This window comes from Chenopodium quinoa, unplaced genomic scaffold (genome assembly GCF_001683475.1).
Source record: "Chenopodium quinoa cultivar QQ74 unplaced genomic scaffold, ASM168347v1, whole genome shotgun sequence".
Classification (NCBI taxonomy): Eukaryota; Viridiplantae; Streptophyta; class Magnoliopsida; order Caryophyllales; family Amaranthaceae; genus Chenopodium; species Chenopodium quinoa.
This window is the reverse complement of record NW_018742390.1, coordinates 8291342-8312932: the sequence shown is the minus strand read 5'-3', so window position 1 is coordinate 8312932 and position 21591 is coordinate 8291342. Positions and strand designations below refer to the sequence as shown.

At 36.3% G+C, this 21591-nt stretch overlaps 2 long non-coding RNA genes and 1 pseudogene across 3 annotated transcripts; 1 reads left to right on the top strand and 2 right to left on the bottom strand.

The window, feature by feature from the left end:
• LOC110701429 overlaps window positions 1-21591 on the bottom strand; it is a 38657-nt pseudogene that overhangs the window by 2399 nt on the left and 14667 nt on the right.
• On the top strand, window positions 761-3739 carry LOC110700766. 2 transcript variants are annotated; one of them, XR_002507273.1, is made up of 7 exons: window positions 761-1809; window positions 1886-1963; window positions 2650-2806; window positions 2893-3033; window positions 3136-3210; window positions 3300-3379; window positions 3476-3739. It is a non-coding gene; the product is annotated as an uncharacterized LOC110700766 (long non-coding RNA). The 2 variants fall into 2 exon arrangements; XR_002507272.1 differs by having other exon boundaries at window positions 2121-2806.
• Window positions 5778-7950, bottom strand: LOC110700752. The gene is made up of 4 exons (XR_002507269.1): window positions 7806-7950; window positions 6934-7005; window positions 6401-6827; window positions 5778-6284 (listed from the first exon to the last, which is right to left on the bottom strand). It is a non-coding gene; the product is annotated as an uncharacterized LOC110700752 (long non-coding RNA).

Below are 21591 nucleotides of genomic sequence, written 5' to 3'. Positions count from 1 at the left end.
CCTAAACTATTGTCAAGTTAAATACACCCTTCGTCCCATAATATAGTTCCTGTTTATCTATTGTGGAAATCTAAAATATTGTTCTTGTTTCTATATTTGGATAGTATTTAAAGACTATTATATCCTCACATTTTTTTAACTTTATTTATTGTACTTTCTAAATTACCCTTGAATTTGCACATGCCTTGTACTTTTTTCTACTTTCTCTCTCTAAGTTTTATCTATAATTGTACTTTTCACTTTATTTATGTATTTTATCAACTTTTTTCTACTATTTTCTTAAATAATGTGAAAAAAACCAAACAAGAACTATATTATGGGACAAGGGAGTATCATATTGTTAAATTAAAATTAAAAATAAATATGAATTTCAATTGTAGAATTATTGCAATAACTTGGAACATTATCCGGTCATAAAAGCTAGCTATGAGTAAGGCCCTGTTTGGTTGAGTTGAAAACCTTTTCTAAAATAGTTTTCCTTAAATTACATTGTTTGGTTTGGGCCAAATATGAAAAGAAAATTTTGGGCTGAAAACTATTGTTTTCCCTCGAATTAGAAGGAAAGTCATTTTTCCACTTTCCTTTTATCTTTGAGAAAATCCTCGTTCATAAGGCTTATGAATGAAATTTGTACATAAGAGGGTAATCACGTCATTTCGGCAATAATAGTAAGGGTAAAGTCGTCCAAATGAAATCTGCCTCTTAACTTCAACATAGCGCCGTAAGTTTATTTAATTTTGACATCCCATTATTAATTTCCATCCCGTTGCACCCAGCTTCAATAACAACAAGATTATGCATCTGAATGGAACTGTGAATTCAACAAAGCAATTGGGTTTGTCTGAAAGCTCTTCGCCTGTACCAATTTGCTGTATACGGATGATAAAGTGTGGAGGAGGTGGTGGCGGTGAGTCGAATTGGCGGCGACTATAATCCCATGCACTGAAGTTGGCCGCGAATGAGGAATGCATAGCTAGGGTTTCGACAGTTATGTCTCCTGTGTGTGTATGCAATTTATGGTTTATCGTTCGTGTTTGTGTTTGCAATTCATTGTTTGTCTTGTATAAATTGTTGTCATAGGTTGTATAATTCAATTGATTTGTGTGTAATTTGCTTTTGATTGTTTTTGAAACTGTGGTTTTAATTCAATTTATACCGGCTGTGTAATTGTTGCTGGTGATTCATTATCTTGTTTCAACTGTATGACAATTTCGAGTCTGATTTGACTGGTGTTTTTATCGAATTCATACCGGCTGTTTGATATTGTGTTAAATATTTTTTATTTTGGCTTGTATAATCGTGGACCCATTGTTGTTTAAAATAAAGTTCTGATTGAATTCATAATGGCGGGTTAATTTTTCTGGTAGTGTGTGATTTGTTTGTGCAATTCATAGTTTAGAATGCGCAATTTATAGATATATCATATGATGCAAAGGGATTTCACGGGTGATTATGGGGCAGTAAGCCTTGGGTTAATTGGGATTAAAATTGCCATAGTCCAAATTAATGTTTTTGTACTATAATTGATATTTAGTAGCAGGACTTGGGATTGAAGTACGAATGATCATTGATATGAGATTTTAGGAATTTTTTGAATGAGAATAGATTCATTGGATAGTAAAAAAACGTAACTGGAAAAGGTGCAGAACTGCAAATATTTCTGAGGTATATCCATTGACTATTTTGTTAGAGCATATTTATCTCTTTATACATTGGTCATGTGTGTAATCAACCTATATGTATAAACCTGCCTATTCTCAGGAGGGTATAACAGGTCACATGAAGAAGAATTATCCAGAGATATTCAAGGTATTTAGAATTGTTGTTGTCAATAAACCTTAAGTCGGAATAAGTAAATCGCTAACAAAGTTGCTAGTTATTGTAGGATGACTCTGTAAGTGTTGGTGGGGAGGTGAAGAGGAAAGGTGAAGTGTTGGTGCAACATTTGAAGGCGCGATGTAGGGTAAGTTAGTTTATTTATAGTATGTGTTTATGTGGATTAAAAGTGGTAGATTCTCGTTTGTTTGATTATGTGTGCAAGTTTGATTGATTTGTGACCAAGTTTGTTTGAGTATGTGTTCAAGTTTGTTTGATTTGTTTTCCTTTACTGTCATTGGTAGCCGGCAAATACAAGCTGTCGGATAGAGTCTTTTGGGAGAATATTCAAAAAGTTTGATGAGCAACGTAGGCGCTTGGTAGGTGAAATGGGGTTTGGTGAGCTATTAAAAATTGGTGGTTATATGAATCTTCCTAGACAGTTGGCGTACTGGTTGATGACTCGAATTGATCCTTTTAACTGTACATTAACTAGCCTAGATGGGAAAGTATTTAAGTTGTCTCAAAATTAGGTTCATTGGGAGTTAGGTATCCCTAATGGGAGTTTACCTGTTCCGACATACAAGTCGTTGGATATTGATATGTCTGAAAAATTCAAAATGATTTTGAAGACATATGGTAAATCTTGGAATAACAAGTCAATAAAAACTGGTCGGGAGTACATATATGAGGGTATTCTAGTGAATAGTGACCTGATTGGTAGGCTGGAGGGGAAATGGGAGGAAGATCAAGCGAAAGAGTTCAAGACAATTTTTTTGTTGTTGTCACTTGAGATGTTGCTATGCCCTAATCAGGCGTCGAGGTTGGCCGCAGATTTGGTGCCCGCTTTAACGTGTGCTTCAAGAGCTGCTGATTATGATTGGTGTTCCCTTGTGCTAAAGAAGCTCATGGAAAGTGTAGCGATGTTCGCAGGCGGTTTTACGCATCAGGCGTAGCCAGTGGTTGCGTTGGTTGCCTCATTTTTATTGTGGTATGTGATCGGTTAGTCTAATGTTTTCCATAAACTTATTTTTATCTTACCCAGTGCATTAAGTATAGCATTATGGTTATACATAGGTTATGTATTTAGATCGGCTTAATAGACATCCGGTACGCTGGGGCTACTTCCCAAGGATGGAGGTTTGGAACATGGAAGAGATACGATTGGCTATTAGAGAAGATCGTCTTCCAAATGGTTGTGATTTTGGACAGCTTGGGGTAAGATACTAAAAAAAATTTGTATAGGAAGTGTTAGGTCTATTAATTCTAAGGTGTTGCTTACTACTGTTTGGTTTGATTAATCTTTGGTTTTCTTATTAGACTCTTGATGTGGCTTATGGTGAAATGCATCCTACGGAGGCAAGGGATACTAATGGGCCTGATGGCACATCCAAGGTGTGAGATTGATTAAATCTTTCTGTTTACATTAATTTAAGGTGTTAAATTTTTTTACATTTAATTATGACATTTGTAATAACTTACAGGTTGAGAGATTGGGCAGCGGTAGTGTTTGTTATAGGGCTAAGGTTGCATGAAAACAGATACCCATATGTAAGCGTAAGAGGTAAACACAGAAGTAGAATTTTTAACACATAAATGTGTTGCTAATGTACTAATTTAGTGATGCTTACCAAAGTTATACCGATCTTTATATATCCAGGTTGGAACCTGAATCTGTTATCTACAATGGCGTATCAACCCGCACTGATATCAACAGCAATGTCATCATAACTAAAGATGTGAAGTGCACGATAGATTTGAATACATGAAACTTTACCAAGTTATTTTTCAATTTGTTGTGAGATTGGGCTGAATGTAACATTTCATATTATGTGACTTGTGAGGTGTAAATATTAAGCTTTTTAAAAGACTAATGTAAATGGGCTTTACAAGCCCAAATAAATTGCATATGTTTAATGGGATATTGGATATTGAAAATGAGTCATATTTAATGGGCCTTAAAACACGAAAAACAGTGGATAGTAGACAAAGCTTATTGTTGTACCCATTACACAACTGGATTTAACGGTGGATTTACATTATGGGTCAAATTATCGGTCGGGGCTGCTTATTAGTCTGTACCATATACAGATTGAATTGTTGCCATTAATATTTGGATATGATGAGCAAATATTAATGGCAACAATTCAAGTACCGTCGGCGTAGTTTAGAAGCTAAGAATTATTTACATATCCATTAATATTTGGATACGATGAACAAATGTTTTAGAATTTGTAAGCCATGAGGCATATGCATTTCCTTAAAAAGATCATGAAATTTATTCATTTGTGGTAAGATCATGAAATATTTCATAAGTAATAGTTTTTGGTGAAATTATTGTAAGCCATTTATATTTGACTTTTAATAGCCCATTTTGGATTAGTTGTATTTATACAATTTTAAATATTTCTGTATAACATTTAAAGTTATAATTTCCAACTTAAAAAGGCAAACATAATATACTCCATAACTTATAGTTTTGGTTGTGAAATAATTGTATGCCATTTATAGTAGACCTTTACAAGGCGTTTATAGATGGGCTTTGTTTCTTCAATTTTTCCTTTAATGGATACTAATTATTTGGTTACAATCTAGAATATTTTGGTATTAAAGTATAAGTTATATTGCGCAAAAAAGGAAAGGTGAAGATAAGATAATTCATAATATATTTAAAATAACCGGATAAAGTTTTGTTACAAACAATTATCATCACATAGTCCAACAATTGTAAACTGGACCCTTTTGATTTGGGATCCTTAACCATTAGCATTTGCAAAAAGTACCATACCACATATTTTTAAAACCACTTCACTTAACATAAAAGGGCCCAACAATATTAATTGCTTACAATGATTTCCACAATGGACATATTTTTAAAAGCAATTCACTTAACATCTATGGCCCAACAATAATCATTAGCAAAAGAACTAACCAACTTCATCCTCATATGCTTGGAGAAGGTGATCATGGCAATTCCGCCGGTGTCAGTCTGTGATATTCCATACACAGCGAATGGTGTCAAATACCCACAAATAAGACGTGCCATATGAATAGAAACTCGAGTTTCCGTTAAAATTATCAAATGAGGCATATGCATTTCTATTGTAGACCTCATTTGTGGCAGAAATGATTCCTTTCCCAAATGATGGCAATTCCAAACTAGGCCACGTATGCCATTTTCCCCAACTTCAATCCAAATTCCTAAATGTTCATTTTCGAGAACTTGGATATTGACCTCCACATCTCTACCATCTAGTACGTTTGAGGAGTAGGTTTTACACTCCATGCAAATCTTAGACGTATACATAGGAAATGGAATAGTAAATAGTTTAAAATATTTCCTATAACTTGGTATGCTTAAGTGATGATCACCATATTACAAATTACAAGTTTCAACAACAGGCGGTATATCCGAGGGAGGATCTACCAAGCTCATCACTGATTTTGGTATGATATGTTAGGAACCCAATCCCTCCTTACCACTGTGGGTAGATAGCACCCATCTTACAAATTGCTTAACCCCTATTGGTAGCAAAGCCATATAGGATAAGTCCGGCAAGTGTATTGGCCTTACCCTGTTGTTAGGAGTGAAGCCTGGCACAAATGATGGAAGGATTAGAAGCCTGGCACAAATGATGCCAGCATTTCTAATTCACTAGGGTTTAGGTTTGAGTGAATAAGGCCACTCAACTCTAACGATTGCTTGAGATAATCAACAAATAGATAATTCTGAGTATATCTTCATACACTAAGTACAACAACAAAGTTATGGTGCTAGGTTAGAACATTTGTAAAAAATCACACTATTTAGTTTATGAATAGAACATTTGTAAGAGTTGTGTACTATAGAGTTACCATGTTATCCACAAACAATATGGGTACGGTCTAATTCACCATGTTATCCAAATATGGCTGCCTTTTAAAAACTATAACAATTTGCAAATACAGGAGCATCCAACATATATTCAAAAATTCTGATCATGTCTCAAAATGCAAATACAGGAGCATCCAACCAAGTAGTGCAATACTTTACAATATCAAACTCCCTAATATTAATAATATTTGCAACGGATCATTATCAAACTGTCCTAGACTTGCTACTAGTTAAGTTATATCCAAAATACAGCACCCAATCAACCATTGAGAGTCATAGACTTGCTACTAGGTAAGTAATAGCCAAAATACATACAAAAACCATCTTGTGAACTACGAAGGATCAAGTGAATGTAAGGCTAAATGATGGAGGATCTATACCTTCCAGCTTAAACCAAAGCCTTTTCATCTTGTACGACCCCTTCACCCTTAATAAATTCGGGCAATCCTTTCTTGATGTCGCAAGTAATAATCTTGTTGTTGATATCAAACCTAATACGCATTGTTGCTTTCCAGCACTTGCTCACCTGCAATTCAACTTTTGTCTGGTCTTCAAGTTATTGGAAATGTGCACGGGCAAAGGACACCGGAATGTTCTGATTTACATTAAACATAAAAATTATTTATTACCAACTAGAAGACATTTATTTATTACCAAATAGAAGCATAATATTAATGAACTTTGAATTCGGATAGGCTAGGATAAACTCACTATTTTAGTTTTGTCCATATATCCCTTGGAGAAGGTGAATTCAAAAGAAGGTGGTTAAAAAAAACCTCCATGGGCACATACTCAGTTAAGATGATGTCACTGTCACTTATTGAACCATCATTGTCTATGAGTACAAAAGAGTCCACAATAGTTATTTCTTTATTGTCACGCCATATCCTAACCATATACACCACTTTGTTATGGTCTTCTAAGGTTAATAGGATGCAGTCTTGCATTCTTAAATTGTTTGCGGTAACGAACTCATTCCATCCCTTTCTTAAATATGTTTCGAACTTACCTGGACCCGTAAACACATGTCTGAAGTGGACACGGTACACCTTCCTCTTAGTACCCCGATGAAGACTTAACACACAATCTGTAACATCATTCTTGTTCCATATTTCTTGCACCTTTCTATTCATTCTCTCTGGAACATGTTGTTAACATTTAATATTAGTTCAGCACTACCAATGCATAAGGGTGTAATAGAAAGTAGCAATGAAGAGTTAAGATAATACACTAGGCAAACTCACCACTTTTGAAAACTTCTCAGGAGTATCGAGTTTGACTTCAAATCGCCATAGTGACATTATGTTTATTTAGCACTACAATTATGAATGTACAAATTTCAGCAATTGATAATGTGTATTAAATACAGTATAATTGGTAGGAATAAGGAATATAATTATTACAGAGTACACATTCCCAATTGAATGTCAAAATGGGACAACAATCCCCACCAAAAACCACATCTTGTTTCTAATTTTATCAACAACATCAAGAATCAGTTTATATCTTAATCACATGCAATCAGTTAACCCATTTCTGATACCATATTAATAATAATTTACTGCAAGCTCCAAGCCTAGACTTTCCTAACTAAGCTATAAAACAGAGTGACAATTTTATTGTCGTAATTTAGACAGTAATACACCAAATCATCATAACCAAATGATCATAACAATGCAAGTGCTAATATTGAACTGGTTTGTTAATGGTCCTTCTTAGACAATAATATTCTGGTGCTTCATTAGTCATTTGGAGCAGGATCACAGCCCAAATCGCCATACATCGTAGATAATCACAGCAAATCAGCATATTAACATTGAAAACAGAGGAGAGGGTTTTGGAATAAGGACCCCCAAAACAGCGCAGGACAAAAATTGTACCAAATGTTAAGGCTAACAGTTCAAAGACGAAAGCAGTCCAACAATTTCCTAGAATTCGACTAGAAATTGATATTCATATTTCAAGGTTAAGGTGCAGGCAATATATTAAACAAAAGAATTCTTACTGTTTAACAATCAAATCTGAATGCTTATCAAATATCAATATTATTAAGTTTTAAAATTCAAGAATAAACACGATGATGAAGTAAAATTCGAAAGGAGAATGGGAGACGTACCTGGTCGGAGGTGATTTGGCTCGGATCTGCGATCACGGCCGGCAATGGGGAAATGGAGGAATAAATTCAGAGAGTTCAGAGTGAATGAGGGTGAAGTTAGGGTTTAAATTTAATGAGAATGTATACAAAATTTAAAGTGTGCAAAATTGGCCTTTTCAATCCGCACGTTACACGTTTACAAAAGGGGTGGGTAGGGTCGATTGCTTTAGATCCTCCCTTTGCACGTGTTCCAAATAGAGGTGTCAAACCGGAACTAATCCGAAAAAAATTATTCGTTTCGAACTGTAACCGATCCGATTTGATCCGAGAAATTCATGACACAAACCCGAACTGTAACCGAACTGAACTCAACTCAAATCAGAACTTGACCCGATCTGAACTTAACCCGGCACCGATATAATCCGACTTGAACTCAACCCGAATCCGATTTGACCCGATAAGAACTGAACCCGAACCAAGTTGACCCGAACCTGAGCTCAACCCGATCCGAAATTGACCCAACAATTAACCGATCAGATCCGATTTGTTTTGACCCCAACTGATATTAACCCGGCCCGCTTTTAGCTCAATTTGATTTTTACCCGATCTGAATTTAACCAGACCATAATTGATTATTGACCTTTTTATTCAAGTACTTATACTATATATTTACTAATTATTAATAAGTTAACTACTTTACACCAAAAAAATAGTCTGGAGTCTTAAGTTTACTACAAACCCATCACGTTAGACAATCTGACAAAAAAGTAGGTGGGGTCCATATAAATATCTCTCTCTTCCTATCCCTCTCCTCTTTTCTCTTTCTACCATATATTTTTAGAACATTTTAATCATTATTATGTATTTACAAATACATAACATTCCTTCATTACTACTTCCTCTACAACTGTGCATTATCCTAGAATTATAGGCATTATACATCGTACGGTTATATACACACTACATACATATGCAATAATTTATGCTCAAATAAAAAGAATGTACATAGTAACAATTAACTATCAATATGTATAATGTCAAGTTTTTATTATAAAAATTGAATTAGTAATAAAGTAATTCTAACAACTCTAACAAATATCTTACACAAATTGAATTAGTAATAAACTAAACTAATAGTATAGAACTCATAAGCTTGTAAGATTGTACAATTGATGAAGAGTTGTAACCTTGTAATAATAACCTTAAAAATTTGATATACTTTTTTGTATATATCACCATATGTAACTATTACTCGTCAATATATCACTAGCTTGGTCTCACTTATATAGGTATGATAAGTTATCAATAATTATTCAATCCTCAATTTTCATTTAAGATAAAAATTATAAATAACTTGATAAAATGATAAACTAAAACTTCGTGCTTCGTAATTAATAATCATTTTGAACCAATAATAAGGTAAAAACTCAATAATATCTCTATATTAAAAATAACCTTATTTGGATATGAATTTGGTCAGCTCGACCAAAATCCAGCCAAACACAAAAAGGAATTGAATTGAAACTGACCATTTAATGAAACAACGGATCAACCTTATCTTTATCAAACCGAAGTTGAGTTAACCAAAATCATACGAATCGTAATCAACCCCCAAATTCATCCGACCCGAAGTTATCTGGTTAAACCCGTTTTTAACTTGATCCAAATTTATCTGAAACGGAAGTGAACCGATCTGGAGTTGACCCGACCCTTATCCGGCCAGTACTTGATAGATCTTTACCCGAATTTGACCAGACCCAAATTTGACCCGATCCGAGTTAAAAGGATAATTTTAATCCGAACAGATCCGACCCGAACAGACCCGACCCGAACTCCATCCGGTTATCCGAATTGACACCTCTAGTCTCAAATGGGTGGATAGGGTGAATCGATTATTTTCATTCGTATATGAAAGTTCTGTTTCAATAATTTGTTTAACTCTATAATACAATAACATAATAAATCAATTAATCACCTATACTAATAGTGAACCTAATGTGAAACGTGTCCGTTTGGAAAAATAAATTTGCCCCCAACTTCCTCTACAACTTTGCATTATCCTTAAAATATTGTAAGCATTGGTATGTATTTACAAATACAAAACATTCCGTCATTAATACTTCCTCTACAACTTTGCATTATCCTTAAAATATAGGCGTTATTCAACGATGAATATATACACACTAAATATACATATGCAATAATTTATAGCTCAAAATAAAAGAATGTACATAGTAACAATCAACTTATCAATATCTATAATGTGAAGCTTTTAATATAAAATTTGAATTTGTAATAAGGTAATTCGAACAACTGTAACAAATATCTTATACAAACTGAATTAGTAATAATCTAAACTAATACTACAGAACTCATAACCTTGTAAGATTGTACAATTGATAGAGCTAAAATCTTGTAATAACCTTTAAAAATTGATATTCTTTTTTGTATATATCACCATATGTAACTATTAGTAATTTATTAGTAGCTCGATCTCAATTTTCCTTTAGTTTTATCAAACCGAACGTGACCGAACCGAAATCATCCAACAGAATGCATCCCAATTCAAAATCTTCCGAGCCGAAGTTATTGGGTTTTTGCCGTTTTAAACCCGATCCAAATATAGTCGAACCGAAATGTAACTGAGCTGGGGTTGTCTTCAATAAGGTGTTGCTGGCTTTTGTAGTACTTAAGGCTATTAAAATCAATTTCGGGTCTCATTTGAGGAATAAGATGTGTGAAGTACATTAGGGAATGCCCTGGGTGAAGGTGGACTTTGTCACGAACTCGGCGTCGAGGATCAGTTGCATACACTATCACAACATTGGTGTTTTGGCCGTGAGCCATGGCTGGGGGGAAGACACAGAGGTAGGTGATTGAGTTGTTTGAAAAGTGAAATAGGAGATGTGAATTTCCTTTACATGTAAATACTTTGTAATTGTTCTGACAAGTCAGGACATATTTTACATAAAACTAGTCTTTTGTCCTGTACACTGTACGGGCTTGTTTTTCTTTAGGTGCATGTATGATTTAATTATTATGGAGACGACCGAGACGTGGTTATTTTTTGTTCGTATCTTATGTGCCTCTTTGATTTTTCTAATTTACATTTTGTTCGTATCTTATGTGCCTCTTTGATTTTTTGTTAGTATCATGCCTAGGATCTTGCTATTATTATGCTTTAATATTAACATGATTATTATTATGGTTAATATGATTGTTATTATGATGATTATTTCATTGTTATAATTTTATGATCATGATTATATTTTATACTTTGATTATTATGTTGCTTGATTTATATTGTTATTGCTTGATCACGCCTTTTATGCATGTGTAAAGGGAATTTGTACTTGTAATCACGCTTAATAAGATAATTAATAATCTTGTTTAGGGTTAATGTCATTATGATTTCAAGTGAACGCCAATAATAGGTTTGTTTGTGCATTAATATTCAACTAACATAGATAAACAGGTTTAGGGTAATCCTATTGATTGCATGTTAATTAAAAACCGCACATGAATACGATCAGAATAAAGTAGAGGCCTATTATTAGGGCAGATTCAACCTCTTTTAGGTTGGATTTGTACCTTCATCCCCGAACCCTTATTTGGTTCTAGACCTTATGGAGTTGACGATCTCTTGGATCGTTAAGGGGTGTAACCTTCACCCTGTGAACGGTTTACAAGTTCCTAAAAAACTTGTTGGCGACTCCTTTGCTCTATCTTCTTCCCTTTTGGACGCCACCGTACTTTAGTGTATGATCACAGTGGGGTTCAAGCTAGTGGGATTTTTTAAAGGCTTGAAATTATTCTCTACAGTTTTTGGCGACTCCACTGGGGAGGATTTCTATCTTAATTCCTGAATTTGTTTCGGCAATGATTTAGAATGAGTGGATGAGACTCGAAAAGTTCTAAGTACTTCATGTGCGTAATTTTGATTAACATTATTGTCATATGCATAAAAAAGATCTCATTGGAAAGACCATCCGTAATGAGTTAAAAACATAGGATTTTACACGTAGGAAATTTGAGAAATATTTTTCACAACTAGGACTGAAATAACACCGCGAAACTGGAAAATTTTATCGAGCACAGAAAGCTGCTGAGGCATGTGGGAAGTAGCGTCAGGGGAAAGAGCTTGGCGCCAGCAATTTAATCGTAACACCAGACGCCAGTATTGGTGCCAGGCGCTACATTTAAAAGATGGCGCCAGTCTCTGATTGCTGGCGCCAATTTCCCCCAATACCGAGCCAGAAATATGCGTTCTAATTTCGACCAGTTTTCGTATTGTTTGCTCGATCCTACTTCCTGATTGAATTTTTTCTCACTTTTCTGAAACCCATATGTGTTCTACATATGGACATAACCCTCTGGGAATTCATGCTCCATCTACCTGATTGAACACTCCGTGCAACAAAGGGTACATCCGAGATGTTGAATTCACCAAACCATGGAAGCGAGTTTTTTCTAAAACTCGCGGTGTCCCATCCACTCGCGCCAACCCTTCACGGTAAGGCTTCCGCGCGGTGCATCCGGACAATTAACCATGGACCCTCTATTGACTAAACCATATCCCAAACTTTAGAGAACTAGAGCCATGGTTAGGTTTCAAACTCATTGCATCATATTGTGCCTACTTGACTAATTGTGCATTATTGGTTGTGCATATATATTCTATGTTTCTCTTAACCGTTTGTTGACTTGTGTTGAGACTAAATAAATTAATTACTTAAAGAACTTTGCCTAATTAACTAATTAATTAATTAATTTGAGTCAATGAAGTCTAATATTTTAATCGGAATTGACCTAGTACGACTTTAGGCATACCCCAGTTGACTAATAACACCGAAAACAGTCCCAGACCGAAGCTCCAATATTGGCGCCAAGGTTTGAGCTGTAGCGCCACACTATGGAGTGTAGCGCCTGACGACAGCTATGTTGTCTGGCGCCAAGCTCCACAGTGTGACACCAGTCCTGTCGCTTGGCCGACAGTTCGGATTATTGGTCGAGTCATCACCTAGGGTCTATTTAATCACTTTTCTGTTTAATTCGGTTAATTTTCGCTGTCAATAACACCTTGTCGAGTCATTAATCGAGTCTTAGTCACATAGTCTAGCCACATGGTCATGACACGAGTCTTAACATGTCACCTACACTCACTAGTGTTAGCACACACTTTGAGTACACATCACCATGACCATGTCTTAGGTTCACGCATGAGTCGAACTTTTTTTTTTTTTTCGTCATTTGAGTTGGGGGGTACATTCTATTCCTAATTCTTCATATCCCTCAACCTCCATCTTTCTTCTTCACATTCTATTTCATTTTTCTTCACATCCTCCTTCCATTGCATGTTGAATAAAGTTTGAGTCAAATAATTAACAATAAGTATCCCCAAATTCCTTTTCCACAATACTTGGTCGAGGAGAGAAGGGCGATTAATCAAGGACAACCTCTTTATTCAGGTCTCGCTTTTTTATAAACCGATTCGTCAAAAGAGGAAGGCTAAGAAGATAATGGCAACTCAAGAAGAAGTCAATGATCTTAAGAACCAACTGGCTACCGTGACTGAGACACTGAAGCTTCTCGCACTCAAAATTGATGACCCCGTGAAGCAACAACAGATGGACCTCATGCAAGAGAGCCTAAGCAAGTTGTCTAGCGATTACAAGTTTCAAGATCTTACATCACAAGGGGTCTCGCTGGACAAAGATCTTTTTCCGCACAAGTTCAATGCCAACGACATCCCAAAATTCAAGGCAACATATAATCCTTACTTTCATCTAAGAGCTTTTGAAACCATAATGAGTATTAAGGGTATCGATAAGAAGGTTTTTCCCTCTCTGTTCTCACTATCTCTTGAAACCGTTTGCCAACAATAATGGTACTTCTCCCTTGGCAAAGAGAAAACCTCTACTTGGGAATCGATAGTAAATGCTTTCATTGATAGGTACAAGTGCAATATCCAAGTTGAAACCGACCATACGCAACTTGAGATGCTAAGACAAAAAGAGAATGAAGGTTTTACTTATTTCTTTAATAAATGGAGGGAAACTTCCGCCAAGATGATTGAGGTCCCCACTGAAAAAGGAGTCTGTAAGGATGTTTATCAAGAATCTCCAAGAAAAGTATTCAAAGCACTTAAAATATCAACACAACCTGAATACTTTCAAGGCCATCTATGACATAGGTATTGAGATCAAAGACGACCTCGCAAAGCAAAAATCTACTAACAATAGTAACCATGGTGGCTGGAAAGGAAAGAAGAACGACAATCCTTCTTCTTCCGAAAACGCCCACTCTAGTAATAATGTTAGTACCTTCGACCATAATGGTGTCTTAGCCATGGACAATCAAGGATCTAAAAGGAAACCCAGGCGAGAGTTCACACCCATTGAAATGACCTACGATGCTGCTTTCGATCGTCTCTATGATCGAGGATTAATCAAACCTATTGGCCTTACCGAGGATCCAACACCAGAAAATCGATCTTTGAGCTGGAATCCAAACTCCTATTGCAAGTACCATCGAGGACGCGGTCATACTACTGATGAATGCTACCGGTTTCAAAACCTCATTCAAGATCTCATAGAGGCAAATAAGATCCCATTGCCTCTAGCTAGCGAGAAGACTGGATGATGTCGGAGCAAACAATACAAGACAAGGCGAGCTTCAATGACGAGATTTCATGACCTCTTTTTTCTATTTCTTTTTCATTTTTTCCTTTCCCCAATAAGTCTAGCATAGGCACCCTTCTTTTCCCTTAGATTAATTTTGTAGATTCTTTCTTTTCCCTTTTTTTAATAAAAATGAGCATTTATTTCCTTGCATATTATCATTTCATTGCATTGCATAAAAAAAAAAAAAGAAAATCCATGTCGAATTAAGCACAAGGTATACCAATGATTTGAGGCACCCCTTGTAGCAACATCATATCTCCTTTCACCTTTCAAATTTACAATCCTTTCTTCATAAACCACTTTGAGCCTCATCTAACGATAGACCCTTCTTTTTTCAACCTACATCTACCTAACCTTGGGATGGGATGGTGTGCAACTTATGCAATTCTAAAAAAAGCTTGAGCAAATTCAAAAGAAAGCAATAAAACAAAATAAGCAATAATAAAAAGTGAAAACAAGTGTACAAAAGGGTAAATGTTCCAATGTCTTTGATATGAAAGTATCTTCGATAAGAACACATCTCAGATTGCGTCTCTTATCGAGTGCTCGGTACCGTGCCTGAGAAACATGAATGCCAAGTGAGTGATAGACCGCATGATCGGGATTGCCCAGACTTATAAAAATAAAATAGATGCTAAAGCAAAAGATAAAAGAGAGCTAAAAAGAGTAGAAACTCAAGCATTCAAAAGCAAGGTTGCACACCTTGGGGCTTATCTAGGGTCTTGAGCCTTTTTTATCCCCTTCTTCTTCACCTTTAGCCTAACCACGTTACAACCCTTAAAAAGACCTTTTTAAGGTATACACACTTGTGCGAGGTTCGGCTAGATATACGTTCGGCCTGATTCCTAACGGATACGTAGGCAACCTCGCATCGAGGTGCTGCCGTAATAAACATGCATTCATATTTAAATTCACACACTTACACCATGATCATATCAAGGGATATCCTATGCTCATCCCTATTCACTTAGAGCTAGACTTGGGGGCTTGATCCTCATATCATTAGCTTACCTAGCCTAAAGAGTCACCATTATTTGACTCTTCTAAAAATAATATCTTTCCACACACTTAGCTCTTGTGGCTTAGCTTTAGTGTCATTATCACACACATCACAGACACATGACCAAATACTTCCCTTAAGAACCCTTTTTCATGAAATCTTAACGCTGAAGCATGCCTTGTCATATCAACATCACTCATCAATCATAATTGTCATTGTACATTGAAGTATGAAGTACTTAGCCTCCGTGCCTAAGTTACCCAAATGCTTTCATCATTGAGTCAACAATTGAGATAGCCTAGGATGAATTAATCCTTGCACCTTGAAAGATAGTATCAAATGACATTTGACTAAGCTCATTCAACATGCACCTTCAAAACTTCGATTCTTTTTCGCGTCTTTCTTTTGCGGGAGAAAGTCGGTACCCTCCACAAAAATGACGGAAAATTTTTGCTTTTTTGAGTCAACACTATGCACACACGGGTCATGAGTCACACGTGTCATTTCACTTTGATTTGAGTCTAACACATGTGTCAAACCATTTGAGTCGAGTCAACCTCGAGTCAGTCAATCACAGAGAGTCAAGTTTATACCTTGAGTTGTGTCAAGTCAACGAGTCAAGCAATATTAAACCTTAGGTCAACCCTAAGATAATTAAAGAAATTGGCAAAGTTCTATAGTCAAAAATAAATACAGGTGCAGCAGAATAGAGAAGACCCTACTCCAATTCTTGGCTCTAGAGATATTTCAGCAGCGACAGAGCTCGAAACCTCTTAGAAAGGTGATTTCGACCTCATACAACAATTTCGGGTTCCTTGGTACGCTAGTTAGCCTCTATAAGCAATTTGACATGATTAAGTTGTCAGTTTGATTACAATCGCAATAAGTGATTGACCCAATGAAAGATCGTCTCACTTAGCTTAAGCGCCTAAGTATTGGCTCATTACAAGCACCAAAGCATCGGTTCAAAAGCAAGCACTTAAACGACAATATTTCCAAATATGGATTGTCGCGCATTCTTATTAAACGACAAAGTTTTCCAAAAATTGGATTGTCATCCCCAACTGACAATATTTCCAAAAATGGATTGTCGTGCATCTTCTTCAACGACAATTTTTCGAAGATTGGATTGTCATCTCTGGCAAAGTTTCCAAGCATGGATTGTCGTGCTCCTTCTTTGTTTGGCAAGTTTTTCCAAGCTCGGATTGTCATACATTCATGGATCTTTGGCAAGTTTTCCGAGATTGGATTGTCATACACACAGTTCCCTATGGCAAAATTTCCCAAAGGATTGTTGTAGGTCTCTATTCATCATAAATTTCGGCAAAGGTTCCTCAACGTGGATTGTCATTCATTTCAGTAAGTGGCAAATTTTCCCGAAGTGGATTTTCGATCGACTCTTTTTTGCAAATGTTCCAAGACGCGGATTGTCAATAGTGGTAATATTTTCCCAAAAGGATCGTCGCATAGCATCGACAAATTTCCAAGATGGATTGCTTTCAAGAGTTATATTCCAAGATGTGGATTGTCGATCGTAGCAAAGTTCTTATGAAAGATTGTTACAAAGCATTGGAAAATTTTCCAAAAATTGGATTTTGGCAAATTTTCGGAGATACGGATTGTCGCTTCATCGTGGCAACATTTCCAAGGATGGATTATTACGAAGCATTGACAACTTTACCTAAATTGGATTGTCATACATCATACAAGAGTTGTGTTGGAAACTATTCCCAAAGAAAAGAGGCTTGTCATCACAGCAAAAGCACCGACATACTGGTTCACAAGCAACGAAAGCGCCGACGTACGGGCATAGCGAGAGCAAAGTTCAGGCGAACTTTTAAAGATTGACAGATGTGGATCTTCGGTGATTCTCTTAAGAGAATTATCGCATCAAATGAGGATGACTTCAAGAGAAGATATCTTCGACGGCATTCCCTAGCTTGCGGAGAGTTGTCACAAACAACTGAAGGTAATTTCGGGCGAAGTCGTCTTCGATCATATTCCCTTAGGCATGGAAGATGGTCATAATGCGGATGAGGATTATTTCAAGAGAAATAATCTTCGATAGTGTTCCCTTAGACGTAGAATATTATCAATGCGGAGGAGGGTCTTTCAGGCGAAGCAATCTTCCAAAATTTGGAAGCAGTTACAGGCGCAGCAGTTTTCAAGCAAGATGGCATTCTCTAGCTTGCAGGAGGTCATCGAAACAGCAAATCGGTTACTTTCAGAGACGTGTGGTCGATGGTGCAAGATACGCGTTTCTTAACTCTTTTATCTATTTAACTAATGCTAGTTTTGCAGGTATCAGCGTTGCAAGATTGATTTAGGATCGCAGAACGTTCTAAATCATTCTCCGTCCCTATCGCTACATTGACTTTTGTTTTCGAAACTCGCGTTTCTCCAAACTCAGTCAAAGTGGGGGCTTCTATAGACACCCATTTGTGTCTCCCCAAAACCAAACCCAATGATGAGTACCTTTCACGTCGAATCATAATCGAATGAAACAAAAGTGTGGAAAGTCTAGTGTTGCGGAAAGTTTTAATTTCTTTTCTCTTCTTTCTGTTTTTGAAAAATTATTTTTAAGAAAACAGTCAATCCAGTTTGGTTGGTCCATGATATGGGTCCAAAAGTAGTTTAGTTGGATGGGGCTTTCAAAGACCTTTCCAACGATATATTATAAGCCCAATTCCGATGAATATTGAGGAAGTTATGATCAATTTACCAAACTGGGCCCAGTTTGAGCTTTATGTACGGCCCAATGATCTAGGGGAGGGCCTAATATGATTTATCATTCCTAATGCAATAAAGAATGGTTTTAGTCTTCTAGATTCCTCTAGAAGGTTCTTTTCATTCCTAATTCAATTAGCATTGATAAATTGACTTTTGTTGACTTTTCAGAGTTTTAATCAAAATCAAATAGCATTTTTGAGGAAATTATATGATTTTATCCTCCAGTACGGTAAACTTATCGGATTTTCGAAAACGCGTTAAATTTGAGCTTGGCGCCTAACCCCAGGCCTTGGCGCTTGGAGCTAGCCATTGGCGCCCGACGCTAGTGTTGGTGCCTGACGCCAGTTAGCCAGGGTTGGCACCAACTCTGTTTTCTTCGCGTCAGACTCTGTTTTGTTTAATTTATCTTTTTGGCTAATTTTCTCTATAAATAACGTATTAAAAACTCCGTTTTCATTCACCAATTCTCATCATTCACGAGTTCTCATCTACAATCATTTTTAATTAGTGTTCTCTTAATTATTCAATTCTTTCTTCTTACTTTGCTTTTCATACAAAATTCCGCATTCACAAGATCTAGAAACACCTTGCCATATTCGAAGTTGCCTTCGCTCTAGACGTGAAAGGTTTTCATTTCTGAGGGTTTGGTCCCAAATCTCTATTTCAATTATTTAATTTAATTGTTTGTTTATTATTTTCCTTGAAGTTACTAACGTGTGTATTTTGTTATTAGAAAGAGGTACGAGGCATCAAAGTAAGTACTTTAATGATTTATTGATGTTATGATTTAGAAATCATGTTTACATTGTTATTATGACATTCCTCGTATCATGTCTAGGGTAACTTTAATATTAAATATGATTGTTGTGATGCTTCCTATGTTCTTCCTAATATTTATGATTGTTAGTATCATGTTAGGGTTAAAGATTTGATTTTTATTGCTTAGTGACATGCTAGGGTTTGTTATTAATCTTGTTAGTATCATGCCTAGGATCTTGCTATTGTTATTAATCTTGTTAGTATCATGCCTAATATTTATGATTGTTAGTATCATGTTTAGGGTAATAACTATAATTTCTAATATCAAATATGCTTATTATGATTCATGCGATGCTTTCTATTCTCTTCCTAATATTTATATTAGTATCATGTTAGGGTTAAAGATTTTATTTTTATTGCTTAGTGACATGCTAGGGTTTGTTATTAATCTTGTTAGTATCATGCCTAGGATCTTGCTATTATTATGCTTTAATATTAACATGATTATTATTATGGTTAATATGATTGTTATTATGATGATTATTTCATTGTTATAATTTTATGACCATGATTATATTTTATACTTTGATTATTATGTTGCTTGATTTATATTGTTATTGCTTGATCACGCCTTTTATGCATGTTTAAAGAGAATTTGTACTTGTAATCACGCTTAATAAGATAATTAACAATCTTGTTTAGGGTTAATGTGATTAAGATTTCAAGTGATCGCCAATAATAGGTTTGTTTGTGCATTAATATTCAACCAACATAGATAAACAGGTTTAGGGTAATCCTATTGATTGCATGTTAATTAAAAAGCGCACATGAATACGATCAGAATAAAGTAGAGGCCTATTATTAGGGCAGATTCAACCTCTTTTAGGTTGGATTTGTACCTTCATCCCCGAACCCTTATTTGGTTCTAGACCTTATGGAGTTGACGATCTCTTGGATCGTTAAGGGGTGTAACCTTCACCCTGTGAACGGTTTACAAGTTCCTACAAAACTTGTTGGCGACTCTTTTGCTCTATCTTCTTCCCTTTTGGACGCCACCGTACTTTAGTGTATGATCACAGTGGGGTTCAAGCTAGTGGAATTTTTTAAAGGCTTGAAATTATTCCTTACATGGTGTCTTTGTTATTTATGAACCAGTACGTCGGCGTCTCTGAGATAAGCCAATGCTTAGGCGCTTTAAGCTAGGTGAGACGATCTTTCGTTAGGTCGATCACTTATTGCGATTGTAATCAAGCTGACTACTTGATCATGACAAATTTCTTATATGGGCTAACTGGCGTACCAAGGAACCCGAAATTGCTGCATGAGGTCAAAATCACCTTTCTGAGAGGCTTCGAGCTATGTCGCTGCTGAAATATCTCTGGCGTCAAGAATGGGCTCTGTCACAAGACGCTGGGATCTAGAGTCAGGCGCTAAACTCTGTTACCAGACGCCAGATGTTATTGCCAGACGCCAGATGTTGTTGCTAGACGACAACCTTGTCGTCTGGTGCTGGAGTCGGGTCTTCCCTATTCTGCTCTTGTTGCCGTTGTTGCTTGGTTTTGCACCGAACTTTGAGCTTGGTCATTTTCTTTCAACCAAATCCGCTCAAATATTTTGTAAATTAAAGCTCTTCATCTCTAATTTACTGATCTATGTAACTCTTCTTATCTTGGAGGAATCTCCTGTGTCATACTCGCGGATTTTTCAAAAAAAAGATCCGGGAATGTCCTCGCTTGTTGATGCACCTGCATTTATATCTTTGACCATAGGACTTTGCTTATCTTTCTTTAGGGTTGACCTAAGACTTAGTGTTTCTTGACTCAAGGTAAGACGACTCACCTCATGTGACTCGTGTGTGCATAGTGTTGACTCAATGTGATAACACGACATGACTCAATGTGTACATGACTCGTGTGTGCATTGTAATGTGATCGTGCGACTCGAAAATGCAAAAAAAGCAAAAAATTTCCGTCATTTTTGTGGAGGGTACCGAATTTCTCCCGAAAAAGAAAGACGCAAAAAAGAAAGAAGCGAAGTTTTTGAAGGTGCATGTTGAATGAGCTTAGTCAAATGTCATTTGATACTATCTCTCAAGGTGCAAGGATTAACCCATCCTAGGCTATCTCAATTTTTGACTCAATGATGAAAGCATTTGGGTACTTAGGGATGGAGGCTAAGCACTTCATACTTCGTGATGCAATAACAATTATGATTGATGAGTGATGTTGATATGACAAGGCATGCTTCAGCGTTGTGTTAAGATTCCATGACAAAGGGTTCCTAAGGGAAGTATATTTGGTCATGTATGTGTGATGTGTGTGATAGTGACACTAAAGTTAGGCCGCGAGGGCTAAGTGTGTGGGAAAATATATTGAAAAGAGTCAAATGGTGGTGACTCTTAGGCTAGGTAACCTAATGATGTAGGGATCAAGCTCCCAAGTCTAGCTCTAAGTAAATAGGGATGAGCATAGGAGATCCCTTGATATGATCATGGTGTGTGAATGTGAATACGAATGCATGTTTATTACGACCGCACCTCGATGTGAGGTTGCCTACGTATCCATTAGGAATCAGGCCGACCGTAGCTCTAGCCGAACCTCGCACAAGTGTGTGTATAACTCAAAAAGGTCTTTTT